Source organism: Dioscorea cayenensis, chromosome 16 (genome assembly GCF_009730915.1).
Source record: "Dioscorea cayenensis subsp. rotundata cultivar TDr96_F1 chromosome 16, TDr96_F1_v2_PseudoChromosome.rev07_lg8_w22 25.fasta, whole genome shotgun sequence".
Classification (NCBI taxonomy): domain Eukaryota; kingdom Viridiplantae; phylum Streptophyta; class Magnoliopsida; order Dioscoreales; family Dioscoreaceae; genus Dioscorea; species Dioscorea cayenensis.
This window is the reverse complement of record NC_052486.1, coordinates 7,803,208-7,817,561: the sequence shown is the minus strand read 5'-3', so window position 1 is coordinate 7,817,561 and position 14,354 is coordinate 7,803,208. Positions and strand designations below refer to the sequence as shown.

The 14,354-nt window shown below is 42.7% G+C and overlaps 1 non-coding gene across 1 annotated transcript; it reads left to right on the top strand.

Annotated features, from left to right (window-relative positions):
• Positions 1–11,669: 11,669 nt before the first annotated feature.
• Positions 11,670–11,776, top strand: LOC120279842. The gene has a single exon (XR_005542142.1). It is a non-coding gene; the product is annotated as a small nucleolar RNA R71 (small nucleolar RNA).
• Positions 11,777–14,354: the final 2,578 nt, after the last annotated feature.

Sequence of the window (14,354 nt, the reverse complement as noted above, 5' to 3'; positions counted from 1 at the left end):
TAAAATTTCTAAAGAGGTTGTTCACTCGATTTGGAACTCCATGAATTATCATTAGTGATCGAGGAACTCATTTTTGTAACACCCAACTTGAAAAATTATTGAAGTGCTATGGTGTGCATCATCACCTTGCTATTCCCTACCATCCGCAAACAAGTGGTCAAGTGGAAGTCACTAATAGAGTGCTCAAGAGAATCTTAACGAAGTACGTGGAACAAGGGAAATGGGATTGGTCAAAATGGTTAGATGACACATTTTGGGCCCAGAGAATGACGTATAAAACTCCAATAGGGACCACTCCTTATAACTTGGAGCCCGAGCTTAAAGCCTGACAAACCCCTTGTGTGTAACCCGCAAGTGCACGGGTTTGTCGAAGTAATAATACCCCGGTGAGTGGGTAGTCGAATCCACAGGTAATAGTGATTAAAAACACAAAGATTGCTATTTAAACAAAGTAAAGATGAATCAATAGTGGTGTGAACAAAATCAATATGAAAAGAACTAAAAAAAAATAAGAAAGAGAGGCGCAATAATATGAGAGGAAAGGCAATCGATAGAAAGTGGGGCACTTTGACATTGCTCCCCCTAGGATTATTGCTTCAAGTGCAAGACCAACTATTATGTCTCCTAACAAATGTTTAATGAGTTGTGGAAATCCTAGAATACATGGTCCCAAACCTATGGTCAACCGTGACTAACTCTACACTATGCCCCGATGGAGAAATCAATAAGTCTCAACACCTCACACTGCATACAGTTGCAAGAAGCTCTAGGAATTCCAAGTGAAACCCCATTCCCTAATATAGGTCTAACACTTTGGTCCATTCGAAAGACCCTAGTCACAATTAAGACCCAGCACTAAGGATTACTTCAACGCTTCACTCTGTTACTCGCGCAACTAACCCCCAACGGAGTTCCTTTCTTAGCACTTTACTCTATTGTGACCCCAAAGAACTCTTGGAACACGGAGGTAGGATTAATCACAACAAAGGGAAAGGGGACATTCTGCTACCTCTCGACTCACCCTCTCGACCCTCTCCAATCTTGTTTTGTCTAACCCTCATGGTGTGTTACTCACTCATAAGGACTACCAATATAGACTCTCAACCCTAGTGTCACTTTAAGGGAGAAATCATTCAACAAGCATTCAAGATTGGAACTCAATTAAAGACATCAATTAACAAAAGCATAATAAAAGGTCAATGAAACAATAACCCCCTAGGATGGAGAAAAGATGGAAAAGAGTCTTTCCAAATTGGTACAAGTCGCGGCTTTAAAAAGGGCTGGAATCAAGAATTTACACGGGCATGTGGAATTTCCACACGCCCATGTGAATCTGTAGAATTAGATTTTTTGCGCCTGTCAACAATAACCATCAAGGCAACAAAAAACGGCACAGGTCTATGACGTAGATCAGGTCATGACAACACCCCTTGCGTATGTCCTGCAAGTGCACGGGTTTGTCGAAGTAATAAAATCCCAGATAAGTTGGGTATTGTATCTACAGGGAGTAGGGAATAAAATCATTTAATTTTTTCTTAATTAAGTAAAAAAATAATAGTGATATGTGTGAAAAGATGTGAAATAACAAAAGTAAAAGAACAAGAAAAAGAGCACAAGTAAAGGAGAAGGTAAGGCAATCGATATAAATGGGGTACCCGGATATTATTCAGCCTAGGACAATCATTTCAAGTATAAGAACCCTCTATTATACATTCTAACTTATGCAATAATGAGTCGTGGAGATCCTTAAATACATGGTCCCAAATCTAAGGTCAACCATGCCTAACTCTATACATGTCCCAGAGAAGAAATTGAATAACCTCTCAACCTTGCACTCGTATAGAATTGCAATGAGTTCTTGGGATTCTAAGTGATAAATCCTCTTCCTAGATGTAGACCTAACCCTTTGGTCCAGGTGGAAGGTCCCTAGCCACAATTAAGCCCTAGGTGCTAAAATCACTTCAACGCTTCACTCCGTTGCACCCGCAATTAAGTCCCAGCGGAAGGTCATCCTTTAGCCCATTCACTCTACTATGACCGCAAAGAACTTGAGGAAATGCAGGTAGAATAAATCACACTAGAGAGGAAAAGGGAAGCTCCGCTACCTCTTTACTCATCCTCTCAATCCTCTCCAATCTATCTTTGTCTAACTCTCATGGTGTGTCACTCACTCACAATAGTTACCAACAAGAACTCTCGACCTTAGTGTCACTCTAAGGGAGTATTCATACAATCATGCATTGAAGATTGGAACTCAAATAAAACATCAATTAATTGAAAGCACAATAAAGAGGTTTAATGAAACGAATACATCCTAGGGTTCACAAATACCCAAGTACCCACTAGGGGGTTTAGCTCTCCATGGAGCTAATTACAATCAATGAAATCAAATGTAAAAGTAAAAAATCTATAGAAAACCCCCTCGGTAGTCGAGGCGATAGTCTTGTGGAGAGTCGTCTACTCGTCAAAGGATACACCTCGCCGGATCAGTGCCGACGAAAGCTCTCTCACTAACCTTCTTCTAAATAGAACACGATGTCGGAGCCTAGCCGCCGCCCTCTCTCAAGTTGGGGAAAAGATGGAGAAAAGGATTCTGAAATCAGGGCTTAAATCAGCTTTAAATAGGGCTAGAATCGAGAATCCACATGGCCATGTGGGTGTCCATGTGGATTTTCCACACGGGCGTGTGGAATTAACACTCGCCCATGTGGATTCTCTATTTTCATCCTTCTTGACCCGGTACGTGAGCGATGCACTGCTGCGAGTATTTTTGCTACGATGCCTTGGTACGATGATCGGCTCGAAACACTCCCAAATACATGCTTTCATCGAGGTAATGTAAACGGGCACACATTTACGTCGTAGATCATTTTGCTTCTTCAATAATGGACATGTTGGTGGAAATCTTTCTATACATGCACAAGCCGGAATGCTTGAATGTGACTGCTGCTGTTGCCCCTCCAAATCGTAGTGCTAACTTGAATACGAGGAGGTTGACACACATTCCCGCATTTCGAACCCGACTTATGTCTTCGCATTTGAACCTTCTCAAGATTTCCTCCAATTGGTGCATTTACGATCCACATTAGCTTCTTCTCTAATGTTCAGCCTCACAACCCTATCTGCATGAAAGTAACATAAATATAAATATATTAGTGTTAAAACCCGATAAAAGTAATGCTCATCATAAGGAAAGAACACTTCATCTTCTTATCACACAGGCACTTATCAAACTCCACCGCACTTAAGCTTTTGCTTGTCCTCAAGCAAAAATTAAAAACGTTATGTTCATCAATGAAGAAGATATTGGAAGTGCTTGGCCTTAGGTTCACCAAAGTATACAAAGAGAGCATTCTACAAGTAAGGGAAATTCCAACACTAAATATGAAAAATCAATGCTCTAGCTAAAACTTGAATAAAAAAGGATAACAAACCCGAAATCGTGTAAGTGTGTGAACTCACTCAAAACAACCCAAAGTATACTCCTCAAAGTTCTAAGTACAAGGGACTTATTTATCTATAAACAGTAACAAAATTTCAAAGATGGTAGTAGCTTCACACATCCTCTAAGGTAGCCCTTTCCAAAGCGGCCGCTAAGGTGGCTTTCACACTTTCGAGGCGGTAGCTCTTTCTACCGGAGTGGTAGCTTTCACTCATCCTATGAGATAGCTCTTTCTCTCATTAGGGAATAACTAGTATCCGACTTATGAGAGTAGCTTCATACTTCATAGACGGTAGCTCTTTCCACCCAACAAGCACAAATAAACAATAAAACTATTTTGTTCTCTCTTTTCATTTTTCCTTTTTTTTCAAAATTAACAAAAGAAACAACTATACTTAGTCCCTTTAACATCAAACATGAGTTTCCAAAAGAGTTTAAAGAGTGAGTAGTGTAATAAGTGACAATCAGGCAAAAAGTCCTACAAATTCAAGAAAAAACTAGAGCATGAAGACATTTAATGTTAAAAATTCTCCTAAACTAAAGAATACAATCATTGCAACTAAGGTCAACCGCCATTGGCTATGTGAGCATGTATATCAATCAAAACTAATATAAAATAGATGTGTGCACTATGAAATTCCCCCCACACTTAACTTGTACATTGTCCCCAATGTACACATACAAGCTCACTCATAATGTATATCAAACAAGAACAAATGTGGGAGAAAGCAATCAAAAACAATACTCCCCGACTCCCGAGTGTTGCATTTGATGGAGCTAAATCCTTGGGAGTGATGTTCCAACGGGTTGTGAAGCACACACGGCCAAGTGCCGAAGCACCGCTGGCCGTGCCCATGACAAAGTCTCAATTCCCATGATGACAAGACCATCTGCATGCATACATGAGGGTGTTCGAGTGAAGCTCAATAAAACAAAAAAACAACTCGAGTATATAAAAAGATAAAGCAATGAATACAACTCGAGTCAACAAAAATGAAAAATAAACTCGGAAGGAAAGTCCTTTACGAGTATACAAGTCAAAAATGAAATGAGTAATAGAGGCGAAAAAAACATGATCAAGTATGCATGCACTGCACTCGGCTCCACTGCTACTCGCTAGGTACTCAAAAGGTGCGGTGGGCATAGTGGTGGGGATGCGAGGAGGGGCCCTAAAGTCCGCTAATCAATAGCGATGTAACACGTTGAAACGGGCCACCATCTCAATATACTATGCGGTCTATATAACCTGGAGCTCCGTGATCTCGGTCTGAAGCTCACCCACAGCACTCTCGAGTCTCCCAATATGATCATGAGCTTAAGAAGGAGTGAAAAATGGGTCTCGATTGCGGAATGTCTCACTGTATTGCAAGGGGTACTCGCTCCCCGTCTGCATGGCCCGAGGGCCCGGGGATTACATCAAGGACTCTCCGCTGCATCCCTTCCCCTCCCAGTGGTCTCTTGGGAGGACGCAGCTATAATATATGTCCCAGGCCCACATCTGTGTACCAACCCCATAATCCTGATCGTATCAAATCCCAGAGGAGTAGGCACGACCGTCTTCTCAACACCACGTATAGCGTCCATCAAGCACATCCCCAAGATGAGTCTGGTGATGTAAGGACCAGCAAATAATAATCCCACTCTCATAAAGCGGGCTGGTGCCTCAAAACGTCTGCCACTAAGTGTCCAAATGAATCGGCACATTGCAGACCATAGAGTATAGATAAAGTAAGTCTTGCCTGCTAAAAAAGCGTAGTTGTCGCCTCGACGACACGGACACTGCAGAGGACCGAGTGCAAATACCTGTAGCTCGACTGGTATAGGTTGTTGGCCTTAGAAACTCCCGGTTCATACTGTCTATGTCCTCACAAAACCCTATACGCCTAATGCTGAGTCAGCATGCATTTGGGAAATCCAGTCGACAAAGCGTCTATACTCCTCTGTGCACGTCTACGTGCCATTATGCGAGGCCCATACTGAAATGAGAACTCGGTGACACTCATGCAGAATGGATGTTCGAATGATCGGAACTGTATAGCATCCATGGTGTCAACTCTCCTATACGGATGATCAAACTCGAAAGACACTAACACCTCAAGTGTCACCGCGCGGAAAGCTGGCTCACGGATCGTCAATAACCTCCTCTAGCTACCCACTGCTAGCATCTCATCAATCTCATCAGCTAGCTCATCACCCCGCTGAATATCTCTCACACTTGCAAATCTACAAAGCGAGTCTAACCAAAAACCCGAGTCTGCGATAATCTCTCAAATCGAGCCTAATGCTTAGGGATTCGAGAATTCCATGTGTATTGGCTCAAATAGGGTATCTCAGAGATGCGTAACTTCATGCGTCCTCGCTCGAGGTGCAATATCTGCAACATTGGACAAGAAAAAGATCAACAAGGCTCAAAAAAACATCCTGCAGAATTCAACACGGGCCTATGGAAATTATACACGCTGTGTGGATCCGCAAGCCATGATAACTTGACACGGTTGCACAACAATTCTCCATACAACTCAAAACCACTGTTAAAAGTTGTCCAGACTTGCACAAACCATTATAAAGTGAAAAATACGTGCAACTTAAGACTTTTAATCCTCTAGAAACAAGAATTTGTGAAGAAAAGAGGATAAAAAGGTTTACCGATGGAATAGATGTGAACACTTGAAAATTGGCGCGGAATGTGAAACAAAAATCCTCCAAAAACAATGGTGGGGGCGGGAAATTGATCGGGAGTGGTTTTGGGTGATTGGAGATGAAGAAGAAAAATAGTTCACAAAAAAATTTTTAAAAGAAAAAAACTCGCGTCTCTTGGAATTATGCGCATCCACACGGGCATCTTTGAAATTGCCCACCCGTGCACCACCAAAGGAAAGCATTGCGAGGGCGGTGCGCCCCCATGGGCTCTTGGCAAAAACCCTCACTGTTTTCGAATGCTCTCACTGCGGGCGTGTGGAAAATATCCAAGCTCGTGCACCCGACCTATAGGGGCAGCCGCACGCACATGTGGCTCCACTGTCTGGGCGAGAAGAATCACTAAGTGTTTCACACGCCCGGTCAGGGGAATCCCTGCAGGCGTGGACAATCGCGAGCCTAACTCACAAGGGGTATGCACACGCCCTGTATCTTCTCGGGATGGAGAGAGCTCTTTTTGTAGAGACCCCTGCAGGCGTGTCAAAAATACCCACGCCCTTGCGTTTGTCACAGGTTCATCCACAGGACCGAGTCCACACCCCTGTGTGCTGTCAATATAATTTGCTAAGTCTCTGCAGGAAGGCGCACGCTTGTACGGAAATTACCCATGGGTGTGGAACATCACAAGGTTGCTCACAAGGGCGTGTCCACGCCCCTATATCCTCTTCGGATGAGCTCTGAACAAAAATGCACACCCGTGCGGAAATTCCACACGGCCATGTGTCTTCTCTGGACACTTGGACACTTAGAAAACTTTGCAAGCACTGTAGAAAATTTTTTTAACACAACTATACACTCAGAGCTTGCTTTAAAAGGCAACATTAACTAGAGAAAACACGAAAAAAAAAAGCTCAAACGGCCTAAACGTCGCCAAATCCACATGAAAACACACTATAACATTAAAAAAACCCACAATAAAAACACAACATAAGCATCTAAAAAAATCAAAACACCAACACTCAACACTTTATTCGCACAAAAAAACTAAACTACTAACTAAGAAAAATAATAAACACTTGGGTTTGCCTCCAAAAGAAGCTCTTGTTTTACGTCACTAAGCTTGACGTACCTTGTCTTACCTCATGGGGGTTCATAGATGAAGGTTGCTGACACGTCCGAATATGCGTGTGTGTACTGCAAGTGTCACGGGATGTCGAGTAATAAATACCCGGTGAGTCGGGTGAGTCGAATCCACGAGGGAGCAGGGGCTACTAGTACTAACTTCTTCTCTGCTATCTAGCCTAATGATAATTGGGATAGTGTGGTGATCTAATGTGCGAAGAGATGAACACCGGAGACGAATATGCAAGGGTAAAATGGAAGGAGAATCTCAATCGAGTAAAAAGTGGGGTATTCGGGCAGTGCTCCCCTAGGATTCGAGTATTAGGTATCGGATAAGCAAAAGTGTTTCTATGATGAGTAAGTTAAGTCGTGGAAATCCAAACATAATCGGGTTTATCTCTAGATCACCGATACTAGTCCCCTATGAGGTCCCGGTGGAGAAATCACTCAATCTCAACACCTCACACCACATATGACCGCAAAAGCACTCTAGGGATTCCAAAGCGTGTATCCAATTCCTAAAGATTGATCCAACCCTAATTCCCGTGAAGGATCCTAACCCCCTACAAGGTCCGGTGGAGAAATCGAGCAATCTCACGCCTCCCACCAAATATGGTTGCATAGAGCTTAGGGAATGGAGATAGAATACACCAATCGGAGGGAAAGGGGACACTTCACTATCTCATGACTCACCCTCTCAACCCTCTTCAAACTTGAGGTTCTAACCCTAATGGAGATCTCCCTCCCACCAAGGCAACAAATCATGCAAACCAAATAACCATAAGATCAATAAGGCAAGCAAGCATTAAACAATCAAGAATGAAACTTAATCAAACTCGGATTAAATAGAAACACAAAAGCAAATCCACAAAAGATGAGAATCCTAGGGTTCACAAGCCCAAATACCCTCTAGGGTTTTAGCCCTCCATGGAGCAACATACAAAAACACACCATCAATGAGTGAAAGTACATTAAAACCATAGAAATAAACCCCCTTATATATGAGCGATGGCCTTGATGGAAGCTTCGACATCTTGAAGGACCCACTCCGAAGCTAGGTTCACGGTGGCTTCCTTTATGCTATGACGGAGGAGGAATCGATCAAAGTTGGTGACGAAGCGCCTCCAAAAGCCATAAAGACCTCCTCTCCAAACCCTAACCGTCTCACCCCTCAAGAGCCGCACAAAAGATGAGAAAGAATAGGGCAAAAGCGGCTATTTATAGGGCCTTAGATCGCGTCGTCACGTGCCCTCACGTGCCCGGGTGTGGATTTTCCACGCGCCTGCGTGGGCTGCAAGAATTTCCACGCGGGCGCGCGGAATTTCCACGCGGCCGCGTGAACAATATTTTTGCTACAGTACTGCTACAGTGAAAACTAAAAGTCATGTTTATAACCTCCAAAAAACTAAGAATTAAACTCTTAACCCTAAGGTGAACCTTCATTGGCAACAAGAGCATGCTCATGAAAACACAAGTAAAAGTCATGTATAAGGTGAACCCTCCCCCATATTTAAGATGTACATTGTCCTCAATGTACGCATGCAAGCACAATAAAAATAATAACAATGGAAGCATAATGTGTGTGGGAATGCAATTAAAACACCTCATTAATCGTTTGGTGAAGTCTAACTCATGGGCTTGTTGTATGGGTTGTGAAGCTCACACGACCATGTGACAATATCACATGATCATGTCTATGACTAAAACACCATCAACATCACTCTCAAGGCCATCTACAAATAGACAAGGGGTTCAGTGAAGCTCAACAAAATAGAAAAGGTGTACGAGTTCTTATAAGTAAACACATGAAGCACAAACTCGCACAAACAAAACAAAACACTAAGTTAACTAAAGTCTAAAAATAAATAAAATAAAATAAAATAAAAGAAAAAAACTAAAAAAATGAAAAACAAAAAGTAAAAGAAAACTAAAAGAATTATGAGTGGGGACGCCTCAAGCATCGACGTCGTCTTCTGGTGTTGCCGGTGTGTTAAAAGAATGTTCCCATCCAAGGTTAATCGTATACGATCAAAGCTTTTCGGTCCTTGGTGGCATACCTGCAAGAAAAGCGCCAAAAAGAAATGCAAATTTACATGAAATGGCAAGTCTGCGATAAGATTTCTCGAGTACTTTTTCACGAAAGCGCGGTCCAAACACTCTTCTCTTGAGGCCACATGTCCGGGCACACGTCCATGTGGTAGGCTATAAAACATTTTCTTCATCGGCGTATCTTTGAGAGGTCTTGCAATCTTCACAAAGAGAAAGAACATGAAGATGTGGCTGCCTTTGTGCCACTTCCAACTAGTGAATTGACTTGAATCTTCTTGGAAGTTGGCACACATCTCCATGTTTATGAGCTGCTCTCGTGTCTTGGTCCTTGAATTGAACAAGAACTCCCAACATTGTGTCTCTATAGCCTATCTTTTGCTTCCTTTTTTTACTCGTCAAGGCATTCACAACCTATATGCATAAAAGAGCACCAAATACACAATATGAGACATAAACCACGGTAAAAAAATGATGCTCGATGCATGTAAAACATATATAAAAAATATGTCTACTCAAGCATTTATCAGTTGCCCTCTTACCCATGACTTGAAAGCATGATGAGCAAAGTCTCTTGAAGGTAGAGGATGAATTATCAGGCTTGGGGCCACCTAGCAAAGGTTCACCCAATTTGTTCGGTTCACGCCCATCTACAACAGCCTTTGAGCATTTCTGGTGGCATCTACTCGCCCGCTTCATCTTCCAGAGCACCTTCTTTAGGATCCCCGGAGTAGATGGTACTTCTTTAGTCAAACCATAACTTCTTTATTTTCTACCTCTTGATCGAACAAACCCTTGTACGGGTCCGGATTGAACATCTCCTGCATGTATTCAATAACAATCTCATCAGTAATGTCTAGAAAATACAAAGCATCATCGATATCAAGAGAATGCCACATGGCTTTAGCAAGGCGGTATGTGAGCTTGTTATCTCCAACTCTCAATGTTAGCTCCCCGCCGCCCATGTCAATCAATGCCTTAGAAGTCCGCAAGAACGGCCTCCCAAGTATCAAAGGTACATTCGCATCCTCGTCGACGTCCAGCACAACAAAGTTAACCGAAAAAATGTACTTGTCCACCTCGACAAGCACGTCTTCAATGATACCCCTCGGATGTCTCACCGTTCGATCCGCTAATTGCAAAGTCATCTGAGTAGGCCTAGGCTCTCCCAAGCCTAGCTTCTGAAAGAAAGTGTATGGCATGACGTTGATACTAGCCCCGAGGTCCGCTAATGCCATTTCTTCACCCAAATTGCCAATATTACCGGAATGATGAAGCTTCATAGCTCTTTCTTCTTATTCGCCATGTTTTTTTGAAACATTGCCAAGCAAGAAGCATCTAAGGTCACTTAAGCACTCTCCTCCAACTTCCTCTTGTTAGTCAACAAGTCCTTCAAGAATATTGCATACTTAGGCATTTGGGCCAATGCCTTAATAAAAAGTAATATTGATGTGGAGTTGCTTGAACAAACTCATTAACTTCTTGTCTTGTTCATCCACTTGGTCATTCTTCAATCTAGAGGGATAAGGGATTACGGGGCTTGAAAGGTAGGGGTACCACCTCCTTCTCTTTGCTTGCTCCCTCCTCAACCTCTATAACCTCGGGTGTGTGTTCATTGGGCCTCTCACTCGGATACCTACCTTCAACCTCACGACCACTTCTCAAAATGATCACCTTCACATGCTCTCTAGGATTGATCTCGGTATTACTCGACAAGCTTCCTTGTGGCCTTTCCGAAAGAGACTTCGCAATATGCCCCACTTGATTTTCAAGATTGTGTAAAGAGGCAGTATGGTTGTGAAGTGTAGTCGCTACTGATTGAAACCTTGTATCAGACGATTGCACAAACCTAGTCAAGGCCTTCTCCAAATTGGTCATTCTAGTCTCCAAACCTGAAACTCGGTTTTCCATGTTTGGGGCTTGTTGTTGGAAACCAGGTGGCCCCAGGGCCTTTTGTTCACCTTGATTGCTCCATGAAAAATTGGGATGATTCTTCCAACCTAGATTGTAGGTGTTGCTATATGGATTCCCATGGTTCCTCATTGCATTACCCACTAAATTGACATTCTCAACCAAAGATGCATCACCAATAGAGATCGGGCAATCGGAGGGAGCATGTCCTCCACCACACCCGGTGCAAGTAGTCACAGCCACCCTATTTGAAGTTAGAAGATCTAACTTCCTACTCAATGATTCCACTTGAGCCGCCAATGAAGTTGCTGCATCTATCTCATGGAGCCCGGCCACCTTTTTCTTCTCCCTAGCATTCCATTGGTAGCTATTTAACCCCATTTCATCAATTAGTTGACGGGCCTCACTAGGGCTCTTTCTACCTAAGGTGCTTCCTGCTGCCGCATCCAAGAGTTAACTTGTACTCAGATTCAACCCGTTATAAAAGGTCTAAACAATCATCGACTCTGGGAATCTGTGTTGTGGGCACTTTCTCAGGAGCTCCTTGAACCTTTCCCATATCTCAAATAGAGACTCCAATTTTGACTGTACAAAGGATGAGATCTCATTCCTAAGCTTTGCAGATTTTCCGGGAGGGAAATAACGGGCCAGAAAAACTTCTACCATCTCCTCCTATATGGTAATCGATGCTTTAGGTAATGAGTGTAGCCACTACTTCGCTCTGCCCTTTATGGAAAATGGGAAGGCTCTCAACTTGATGGGATCATCCGTCACCCCGTTTATCTTAAGCATATCACATACCTCGAGAAAGTTCTCTATATGACTGTTAGGATCCTCATTGGCCAAACCATTGAACTGTGCGGATTACTGCAACATGTGGATGAATGCCGACTTTAGCTCTAAGTTCTGAGCTATAATCGGGGGACGCACAATACTCGATTGTGTCCCCAATACTGAAGGGCTGGCATAATCAGATAATGTCCATTGTTGCTCATTCTGTTCTTCCATGTTTTCATATTCTTCTACTTCCAAATCAATTAGATTAGATGGTTCTTACACAGGTTCTTTCCCTTTTCTTCTAAGTGTACGTTCAAGCTCGGGATCTCCTCCAATCAATCTTGAGGGGTTCCCTCGGGTCATAACCTGGAGCAGCACCAAAAGAAAGAAAACAAAATCAGAATGATGATTGAAAAGAAGAAGTGAAATAGAATGAATGAATGAATAGCTAAGAAAACAAAGTGCAAAATATCTCTAAACGCCTACTCCCCGGCAACGGCGCCAAAAATTTGACAATACCCCTTGCGTATATCCCACAAGTGCACGAGTTTGTCAAAGTAATAAAATCCCAGATGAGTGGGGTATCATATTCACAGGGAGTAGGGAATAAAAACAGTTGATTTCTTTCTTAACTAATGGAAAAATAAATAGTGATATGTGTGACAAGATGTGAAATAACAAAAGTAAAAGAACAAGAAAGAGAGCACAAGTAAAGGAGAAGGTAAGATAATCGATATAAATTGGGTACCCGGATATTATTCTGCCTAGGACAATCGTTTCAAATGCAAGAACGCTCTATTATACTTTCTAACTGATGTAATAATGAGCCGTGGAGATCCTTAAATACATGGTCCCAAAACTAAGGTTAACTATGCCTAACTCTATACATGTCCCGAAGGAGAAATTGAATAACCTCTCAACCTCGCACTCGTATAGAATTGCAATGAGTTCTAGGGATTCCAAGTGATAAATCCTCTTCCTAGATGTAGACCTAACCCTTTGGTCCAGGTGGAAGGTCCCTAGCCACAATTAAGTTGTAGGTGCTAAAATCACTTCAATGCTTGACTCCATTGCACCAACAACTAAGCCCCAACGGAAGGTCATCCTTTAGCCCATTCCCTATACTCTGATCGCAAAGAAATTGAGGAAATGGAGCTAGAATAAATCATACCAGAGGGAAAAGGGGATGTGATAAGTGTCTAAATGTACGTATTTGAGTGCATATATTTGTTACCTCTAGCATGTATTTTCATTAGAATTGATGCCCGTTTTGTGCTTAATCGTGTGTTATATGCTTTGCAGGGCACGGGAACACCATGGATGACACGAGGATATGATTCGGGTGAAAAAGAGAAGAAAACCAGGTCGCGGCACTGTAGCTGGAGTACTGTAGTAGTGGCACTGTAGCATAGACCCTGTAGCACAATTACTGTAGATGTCACTGTAGCACATGGAGAGTTTCAAGTCAGGATTTGGATCATGGCATAATGCCTCAATGCTGCCCGGTATAGAGCCCGGGATGATCACTGTAGCTATAATAGAAGATATTTACTTGATGGAGTTTGCCTACCCCAAATAGTGTCAATGTTGAGCTCCATAGCGAGTGGTATAGCACTCAGGATGGAGGCCATAGGGAGTGGTATAGCACTTGGTATAGCACTCATGATGGGGGCCATAGGGAGTGGTATAGCACTCGGGATGGAGGCCATCAAGGGGGTATGATGAGTGGTATATAGAGGGATTTTTGGAAAAAGATGGGGGACTTTTGGCTAGACTTCTTCTTGGCCTCTTGGGCCGCCGCCACCACACACTCTTGAGACCTTCCGGCCATCTTCCGGCGACGATCCTTGTGGGAAACGAGCACACATCATCACCAAGAGGGAGAGGAGCATAGGAGAAGGAGTTGGATTGAAGATCTAGACCACCATTGCATCACCATTCGAAGCTTCATCAATTCAAGGAGATCAAGATCGTAGAGGGAGTTTTCTTGCTTCTTTATTGTCTTTCTTTTCCTTGTATGTTGTATAAGTATCCCTTGTCATGAGGGATTAACTTATTGTTGTGTTTGGATTTGGATGAACCCTAGGGCTAATCTTGTGTATGAACTTGGAATGTTATTCTTAATTGAGTTTGATGGTTGTTTGAGATTTAATCTTTCATGCTTTCATGTCTAGAATTACATGTATGGAGAGATCCGTAATTCTACTATGAGTTGTATACGTAGATGTGACCTACTCACGTATACTAGATCTAGGAGAGATTGAAAGGGGATACTTGTACCTACACGCCGAGAAATCGGGTGTTGGTAGCCCTCCATTGCTAGGTTTAAGCCGAAGGATAGTAGGTTTGCTCCTATTAGAGATTTCCTAGAACTTAATGCGATCATAGGTTTGTTAATCCGGAAGAAATTCCGATTGAC